Source organism: Juglans microcarpa x Juglans regia, chromosome 2S (genome assembly GCF_004785595.1).
Source record: "Juglans microcarpa x Juglans regia isolate MS1-56 chromosome 2S, Jm3101_v1.0, whole genome shotgun sequence".
NCBI lineage: Eukaryota > Viridiplantae > Streptophyta > Magnoliopsida > Fagales > Juglandaceae > Juglans > Juglans microcarpa x Juglans regia.
The window spans coordinates 26029760-26039776 of record NC_054597.1 but is presented as its reverse complement, the minus strand read 5'-3'; the positions used below and the strand labels follow the sequence as shown (position 1 = coordinate 26039776).

At 40.4% G+C, this 10017-nt stretch overlaps 1 long non-coding RNA gene across 1 annotated transcript; it reads right to left on the bottom strand.

Annotated features, from left to right (window-relative positions):
* Nucleotides 1–9432: 9432 nt before the first annotated feature.
* Nucleotides 9433–9856, bottom strand: LOC121253287. Its single transcript, XR_005938392.1, has 2 exons — nt 9775–9856; nt 9433–9571 (listed from the first exon to the last, which is right to left on the bottom strand). It is a non-coding gene; the product is annotated as an uncharacterized LOC121253287 (long non-coding RNA).
* Nucleotides 9857–10017: the final 161 nt, after the last annotated feature.

Sequence of the window (10017 nt, the reverse complement as noted above, 5' to 3'; positions counted from 1 at the left end):
TGTTAGACAAACTTTTTTAGGCTAATATAAAATGAGACGAAACCCACATAAAATAACATGATAGTTTTCTATCATAAAACTAAGGCCCATCGTAAAATCACGCCCCACCAAAATTACCCATTCAAAACACCTTTATCTTGGCTTGTGACTGAAAGGGCATAAATGTAATTTAATCTCAAAAAGTTTACTTTACTTTACGTAAAGGCCTTAGGGGAAAGTTAAACAAACTAGTGACCACTTTCATTTTATTTGAAAACAACCCAGCTTCATTGTGGGTAGAGGACAGTAGAGGACTTACCGAGAGAAGCGACGAGCAGTGGCAAGCGGCTAGGCGTAGTGGCAGATTATTGTGGAAGGAAGACAGCAAGTGCTGAGAGAGAGAGAGAGAGAGAGAGAGAGAGAGAGAGAGAGAGAGAGAGAGATGGAGAGTGAGAGAACACAGGAGGAATATACAAAAGCTTACGACAGTGTAATGGTGATCTACCTGGACAGTGTCTCACGGTTGGGCTATGGTGCACAGTAGTAAGTGGCTAGGAAGCTTCAGTCGTTGGTAGTGGAGGTGCAGCAGCCAACTCTGTTTTTGGCCTACTAAAACAAAGACTCTCAGTTTAATCATGGTGATGGTGCAACAGTTTGTAGCTATGTTTCCGAAACTAGAAACTGACCTACGGTGGCTTTATGGCTGAGGTAGGTCACGACAATTGTGTAGTTGCTTAGACCTAGGTGATAGGATGGTTAAGGGAGGCAGGTAGACGATGGAGGCTATGGTGGTTGGGCGTGTAGTTTTTGAAGACTTTTGCTAAACTTGTCTCACTTGCATGAGATGCTAATTGTTTTGAGAATATATAGCAACAAATATTACAAGGAAGGAACTATAAAAGGGATGATATAGAGGATTTTCAGGAGGCTTTTTGGGGATTACAAGTATTCAAGAAACAAGTTTCTATACATAGTGTCCAAACAAACTCCTAGAGTTACGGTGTGTGAGCTATAGGGCTATCACTCCCCCTTAAACGAGGTCGAGGCTGTAGGCCAAATTTGTTGCGTAGATGATGCAATGGCAGCTTTGCAAGAGGCTTTGTGAATATGTCTATGAGTTGATGCTGAAAAGGAACAAACTTTGTTTGAAGAGATCCTAGTGCCACCTTTTCACGTACATAATGGAAGTCCAACTCTATATGCTTGGTGCGGCCGTGAAATACTGGGTTTACAGTCATGCGTAAGGCACTAATATTATCACATTGCAAAACATGGGATAAGGTAGGTGAATGTCAAGGTCATGAAGCAAGAAGGAGAGCCAAGTAAGCTCTGCTACAGTGAAGGCCATAGATCGATTTTTGGCCTCGATGCTTGATCGAGCTACGATTGGCTGCTTTTTGGTGCTCCAAGATATGCATTTGCTACTAAGAAAGGTGCAGAAACCAATGATGGAGGACGAGTGGTGGGGCAACAAGCCCAGTAGGCATCAGAGAAGGCGTATAAGTCCAAAGTGCTGGAAGAGAGAATGTAGAGACTATAGTCAGTAGTACCATGCTCGTAGCATAAGATATGCTTGACAAGCTTGAAACTTTCAATCGTTGGTGCATGCATGAATTGACATGCATAATTGACACAATAAGAAAATCTAGATGTGTGAATGTTAGGTACTAAAGACCACCAACCAGGTTATGATAGTGAGTAGGATCATTGTATGGTTCATTTAAGGATGGTTTAGTGCGTGCTCTGGAAGGCATTGGTGTGGAGATAGGTTTGCACGAACCCATGGAGGCGCGCTCGAGAAGGTCTGAGGCATAACGAGTTTGAGAGAGCACCATGCCAATTGTAGAACGCTGAACCTCAATGCCAAGAAAGTGATGGAGAGTCCCTAGGCCTTTAACGAAAAATTATGTGCTAAGTTGAGAGATGAGCCAATCAAGCTTGGTTGGATTTTCACCGGTGAGGACCATGTCATCAACATACAAGAGTAGGACCAAGAGACCATCAGGTGAGTTGTAGATGAACATACTAGGATTGGTGACACTACAGTAGAAGCCAAGTCAAAGGAGAAATTGACTGAGATGATCAAACTAAGCTCGAGGAGCTTGTTTGAAGCTGTATAATGCCTGAGAGAGTTTACAAACATGGTTCAGATGATTTGGGTCAGTGCATCCCGATGGCTATTGCATATATACTGGGGTAGATAGGTAGCCATGGAGGAATGCATTTTTTACATCAAGTTGCCAAATGTCCCAGCCTTTAACAATAGCCACAGTGAGCACAAGTCGAATATTTGCCAGTTTGATGATCGGAGAGAATGTGTTCAAGAAGTTGAGACCATCTACTTGATTGAATCCTTTTGCGACTAACTGAGCTTTGAGGCGATCCAAAGATCCATGTGGCTTAAGTTTTGCTCGATAAACCCATTTGCACCCAACTATGTTCATAAAGGATTGTGGAGATACAAACTGCTAGGAGAAGTTGGCAGCAAGGGCTGCAATTTCTTATTTCATGGCGGTTGTCCGGTCAGGATGGCGTTTGGCCATAATGACTGAGCGAGGAAGAGAGGGTATGTCTGAAGAGAGTAAAGCCACATGCAAAGATTGGTACTTTGGGTTTGGTTTACAGATTCCATCTCTGGAATGTGTGAGCATTTGATGTGTTGCCATGGTTGGAGCCTTTGAGATAGTTTCAGAGGAGACTATGCAAGTTGTAGGGCTTGTACACTTTTGAGCAGTAGTGTTTGAATTGGTAGACTGGATCAAAGAAGGCATCAATTCATGTGAAGAGGATGGCATAACAGCTGTAGATGGCTGTCGAAGTATCAGTGGTGCAAAAGCTGATGCACGTGGAGTGTCACACAGTGTCTATGAAGAGCCTTGTTCATAATCAAAGAAGGTACTAAGCTCACTTTCAGTTGTGTCATCGTCATAGAGTTTAGAAGGAGAGTTATATATGGTCAGATAGATTCGTCAAAAATGATGTGGTGAGAAAAATACATGTACACAGTGCTTGATGCTATACCCCAAAAATACACAAGGTAAAGATTTTGGATCAAGCTTATTGTTCCTGTAATCACCAAGAAAAGGAAAACAACATGAACCGAAAACTCTTAAACTAGAATAGTTTGGTTGATTTCCAAACAATCTGAAGTATGGAGAATCCATCTGAAGTGTTTTGGTGGGAAGATGATTTATTAGAAATACTGCAGTGGAGAAGCACTCAACCTAGAATCAGGGAGGAAGATAAGCATGAAATATCATAGTGAGACCCAACTCGGTGATGTTTCTGTGCTTTCTTTCGGCTTTGTCATTCTGTTAAGGCATATTTGGGCATGCAAATTGGTGACAAATACCTTTGGCTGCAAGATGTTTGAGAAAGTTTTGAACGTTGAACTCACCACCCTCATCGGTTTGAAGTACATGAATTTTGGAGTTAAATTGGCTTTTAACATAATTGCAAAACATAGTGAAGCTATTAGAAAAGTCTGACTTGTGGTGCATGGGAAAAAACCAAGTGAAGCCAGTGTAGTCGTCAACAAATATAGTGTAGAAGCGAAATTTTTCATGAGAAAGAACAAGGGCTAGACCCCATAATTCGCAGTGAATCTTTTGGGAAGGCGATGTCACTTTATTTTCACTATTGAGAAAGGGAAGTTTACAAGATTTTCCCATTTGACAACTTGTACAAATGGGGCTGCTATCATTATTTTGTAACTCATCATAGAGATAAGTTTACAAGAATGTAAATTATTCAGGACTTGAGGGTGGGGATCTCCAAGTCGGAGATGCCAACGATCATAGGGCTCATGTCTAAACCTGTTTGAGAAGCAAGCACTAGATGGATGATCAAGCACTAAAAGGCCACCATTCTTATGCCTCGTCGCCATTACTCGTTGTGTTGCCTTGTCCTTTATCACAAAACCATCACCATTAAATTCCAAAGCATGTGGGTAATCAGTTGTAAGCTTGCTAATGGATTACAGGTCCTTCTTAACTTTCGGAACAACTAACACATCATTCAATGAAATTGAAGAGGAACCAGTACCAAGTTGTGCTTGACCAATGTGAGTAATATGGAGAAATTCACCATTGCCCACCATGAGACCCTCATACTAGTATAAAGTTGAAGAGAATGTAGTATACTTGGGTTGTTAGTGACATGATCCGTAGCTGCTATGTTAGGCAACCAATCGGTCTCTTATGCATCAGCAAGCGTAACAATAGCTACAACTTGGGGAATGCTATCTTTCATGAAAGAGTGATTAAATCGATTGAAGCAGCGAACGGCAATATGATTTCTTTTATTGCAGATTTGGCAAAATAAGACATCATCCTTTTCAGCTTTGTGAGAGATGGAGTTGGAGGAAGATCCATACTGGCCATTTGACGAGCTGTAGGATTTGTTTGTTGAGTTTGAAGAGCCTTGATTGAAACCACAATCCTTAAGAGTTCAATGAAGAGTTGCCTTGACTACCATTGTGTAACGCCCCAGTCCTGGATGGGTCGGAGAGTTACTACTTGTCACTCAAAAATATAAATCACAGTTCATATATAAACTCTAACTTCTCAATTACACATGAATCTCAATGTTTCAAACTCCTACTCCCAAAATAAATAACTATGAACACCACTAAGTCTCAAAATAAACTTCAACCTTTCAAAATACCCAATCGACAAAGTAAAATATAACTATTGAATAAAAATGCTCAGATAACCAAAGTAGTCTCTTTATACTTATTCCACTATGCTCACGTAGCCTTATACATGATTTCTAGTATTAATCCCCAGTTGTACCATCAAAATTATCTGAAAAATATTATGGAGATAAATGGTGAGTTATCAACAGCTTAATAAGCAGAGAACATATACTAGCATGTAAATATGAGTCTTTTCAGAAAGTTTGGTATGCTGCAACAAAACATTTCATTTTCATATGTAGACCTTAGAAATGTGTCATCAGAAAATCAAAGCGATTTTTCAATCTTTCCACACTCGAAAACCAATTATTCATATTCAAATATTCGTCTCATATTGAAAGACCCTTTTATATTCAAAACGCTTTGGCATAATATAACTGAACATCTTCATCTTATCATATCATATCGTATCGTATCATATCATATACCATGTTTAACCCCTGTGGTAGGGTTGTGCTATCCCCTTTTTCAATTTTGGAGCCCCGAGTGTGCACACATGAAAGAACACATAAAAGACCACTTTATTTCTAAAGAGGGTACACTTATATCATATCATATCATGTTGGTACTAACCATATCATGCGAACTAGTATTATCATATCAGAATCATATTCAGAATTAGAATCAAAATTGATAAGTATGCCAAAGGTTTTTCATATCCATATCATATCAAACCACATGCTGAACATATTCATATCATTTCCATTTGATCAAAAACAAACCAAATCATTTTTATATCACATGTACAAAAATTCACAAACATCATATTCGTTCATTTGCACATTTCAGAAACATGTCAAATATTGCTCATGTTTACACTATTCATGTCAAAAGCATTTCTTTTCTCTTTCATACATATCCCATGAGTGAATACAAAATATATACTAAGGTTGTTTTTCACATTTTCATTTTAAAATAAGACGCACATTTTTACAAATCAATCTCAGTTCATTTCTTTTTATGCAAATATAGCATAAGAACCCCGCTTACCTTGACTTTTTTACTTTTCAGAAAAACTTCACAATAGTGTCAAATGAATATCAATCATCACCTATAGAAACATTCATGTAACTTGAATAAATCTCCAATTTGAAAAGTTACTTCGTAATTACACCTTAAATACCTATTTTAATTAATTACACCTTAAATACCTATTTTAATACCTCAAGACCCAAAATTCTCATAACCCTAACATACCATCATTTTCCAAAATCCATCAATATCCGCTTACATTCTTCGACTAAGATATTAAATTCTAACTTATTTGCTATTAAAATCAAACTATAAAGTTTAATACAAGATGATATAATTATATCAAGATATTCTAAATTAAACAACAAAATTTATTTGATAAAAATAAACTAGAACATATTTAAAGTGTTTAAAAAAATAAAATTACACTGTTATTGTTTACTCCTAAAAATAAGTTTGAAAGAAATCTTTACTTAATAACAATTTAAATCATTTCAATAATTTTGGTATATATAAAAGTTTTTAGACTATTATAAAATAAAATAGAAACAAATCCACTATCGTCTAAAACCTTGTGAGACCAAGCCCACCTTAACAATTTAAGGGTACTATCGTAATTACACCCAAAGGTAAAGGCTAACATGCAGACTACGTAATCGGAAACGCCGGGCAGGGAAGGGCATATGGTTATCGAAAGCTATGTGTAGTAGTGGCGCCGCTGGGAGCGGTGGCAGGTCACTGTGGAAGAAAGTGAGATATTGACAGAGAAAGTGAGTGATGATAGATAGAAGGAGCAACCGTGAGGGAAGGTTCGGCGCGGCTTACCAAGAGGGAAGGAGGCGTGCAGGGGGCACTTGGGCAGAGCTGGGAGGCTGACGCTGGCGATCTGGACTTCCCTGTCCCGTGGCTGGTGGCACTTAACGGAAACGAGAGCTGGGAGAGTGGGCTGCTCTGTTTTGAGGAGCAAAAATAGGGGTCTTCTGCGAGTTAAGTGAGGTGGTTTCCAACGTGTAGGGTGCTGTGAAGGAGTAAGGGCGGTGGTGGTGGTTTGTTAGGTGGTTTCTATGGCGGTCTTCATGTTGCACTGCGGTGCAGTGGGTGATCTGGTGCAGCAACGCCACAGATTGCTACACCGGGTTGTGTCTCTGGCTGGGCTCGTCGTGGCAGTGGTTGGGGTGCTGCACGGCTATTCCTCGATGGTTCCCTGGTTAATGCTAGGAGATGTAGCTGCTGGGCTTCACGCGGTGGTGGGGACATGCACTGAAGTTGGACGGCGGGAGGAGCATGGAACGCTGCTCAGAATCATGGTTAGTCGACAGTGGTGGGAGCAACACAGTGGCGCACGGCGGGGCTTTGGCCTCACCGTTTGCTTGTTCCCACAAGGGTGGTGCTTCCGTGTGAAGCCTCTCGTGGCTGTAGACGCTGATTCACAGTGTTATGTGTGGGGGTGGCATCAATTTTTTTTTTTTTTGAAGGATGCAGCTGGCCTTGCTGTGGCTGAGGAAGAGAAAGCTCGCTGGAGAGAAACCTAGGAACTGCTGTTTTGCTGTGGGCTGTGGGAAGAAATTGACCAACCGAGTTGGTTTCTCTACAGGTCACAACGGTTGTGGCATGTTGCCGTGTTCTTTGAGTGCTTGCTAGACGTGGAGACATGGGGGAGAAGGAGCAGGGACGAGAAACCGTCGAGTGGGTGTGGGGTGATGGGGCTATGTGATGGTGGCTTAGAGCGGTTCCATGGTATTGTGATTAGGAGAGATCTGCCATGATAGCTAACAACATTGTTAACGGCTTAAAGATGGAGAGAGTATGAGATTCTATTTTCGTATATGCAGCCTTAGTTTTGCTGGAAACCTTGAGAAAGGGGAGGAAAAAAATGTCGTTTATCGAACGGAGTAAATGACGTTAATAAGGGTTTTGGGCTCAGGTCATTGGGTCTTAAATTAGTCTCTACATAGGTACGTACGTACGTACATACATACATACATATATAAAGGGTAGGGCCTGCTAGACCCGGGTGTTACATATTGTGCCTTTTACTTTTATTATTGTTGTGTTGGCCACAGAAAGCCATATGAGGTGTTGCTTTAGCATCTAAGTTGTGCCTTTTAGCATAACTTTCAAGCAAGGTGACCATTTCTGAGTAGGCAGGAATAGGGGGGTCGAAGCATGAGTTGGTAACCAACATCATCTCCTTCAACATATTGAGGAGGGGTCTTGGTTTCAGCGGAGATAAATCCTTGGAGATCATAACTGTCAAGAATATTTAGCATTTAGGTTTTCCAAAGGAGAAAATTTATTGAGGTGAGGCGAAGAGAGACAAAATTGGCAATGTTTTGGGAGACAAGATATGGGTAGTCCTCCTGTGGAGTGAAAATGGAAGGAGTGGAGGTAGTGGACATGTTTGAAGGTATTGTGTAGAGAGTTCTTACAACTTACCATTCGCTATGTGATACCATGAAGACTTCTGCTAAACTTGTCTCACCTGTGTGAGATGCTAATTGTATTAAGAATATATAGCAACAAATATTACAAAGAAGGAACTATATAAAGGATGATACAGAGGATTTTCAGGAGGACTTGTGGGGATTACAAATATTGAAGAAACAAGTTTCTATACATAGTGTATAGACAAACTCCTAGAGTTACAACGTGTGAGCTGTAAGGCTATTAGTTTTCTGTTTTGCCGTGAATCGTGGTTTGTGGTGCTGTTTCCATTTGAACACAGCTGGGCTTCGCGTTTGGTGTGGAGGACGTGCGATAGTGGCTGGTGAAAAAAAGAAGGGTTATGTGTGGGATTGGTTTGGTTTACAATGGGTGATCCAAGTTCTTGGGGCAGATCATGGTGGCTGGGTTCGTTGATGTTGGGTCTCAAGCGGTGGCTGTTGGTGTTCTACAACGAACAGGAGAGACTTTGAGAGAGAGAATCGAGAGCATGAGAGACATGGTCAAATAGAGTTTGTTGAGAGAGAACTTGAAGGGAGAAAAAGGTTGAAGAGGTGTAAGGAAGTGGAACTCGAGGAGGGAGAAAATAGGGGAGAGGGATTTGGAAGAGGCAATCGTTGAGGAGAGGGAGGGAAAAAAAGATGAAAAGAAAAGGGATCCCTTACCTAAATGACATCGTTCACCAAAGGGGCTGGTATCTTCGCAGGATGGGCCAGGTTATGGGCCTGGGTAGTACGGTGTGTGCATGCTTTTGTGTATTTTCTAACACATTCAATTTTGGACCATGTTTTAGCACAAAACGACAATTAGAGAAGAATGGTTCAAACAAAACATGCAAAGTTTTCAGCATAAAAAACGACTGAAATTGCTAGACGTACTACAAGAACATTAAAAAACTACATGGATCCATTCCATTGCCACTGCTTATTACCAACGTAGTCAATATGTCATGCATATTGCATATCAATCTTCCTAACATAAGTGGTGGAATGGTTACAATAACAAAGGCAAATGAAAAAAACATCAGACACTCGAGGATCTTTCCAACATTAACGATTGAGATGTCAACTTCCTGGTAGCTACGCACCTTTAAAGCCCTTCGTAGCAATCCTTGAAACATTTATCAAAGCCAAACTCATTCACAACATCTTTCCAATCATCAAAATTTTCCAAGACCTTCAAAATTGTTGTCCCCTGATCACCAACGACTATCTTGCCATGAGTAGTACCTTTGCAGAGCACAACCCATCCACTGTTACTTTGGAAGGAATGTAACAATTCCTTGTGATCCGATTGCTTCGCATTCACTAGTTTTTGTACATCCCGTATTCTGCTTCCTTCTCCAATCAATTTCTTCTCTATCCCAATGTTCAAACTTTTTGAAGTTATATAATCACAAATTTTATTGAATTCAGTAGTAAAACTTTCCCTAAAGCTGCTGGAGACGGCAAATCCATAGTTGAAAGTGTAATTCCTATCATCCTGATGATTTTGAACAACATATGTCAAACCTAAAATCGTGTTGGAAAGTACGTTAATATGCATGTATTTTGTTTAAAACAACTTATAATATGCATGTATAGGTAAGTTGATACGTGTATGTCTCCGGCCAAGACCCCTGATCACCATCTCTTTTCATTTATGTGTACGTATGCATGCATTTAAAGTTTCGTAAACAACTTTACCTACCTCAGGCCACTGCTCGACGTGCCATACCCCTTAGGTTGAAAATGCAATCCTTCAGGCATTATAGCATTTTCATCTCCCTTCGTGGATGGGAAGACCTTCATTCCGAATAGCCGAATCATGCGGAGAGCATTTGGATGCACCACCACCCCTTGTTGGTTTATCACCACGACAATAGGCTTATTCATTAAGCTACAATATTCATTCTTCATGATCCAGATGTCTGCTACTGTTGGTGGAAA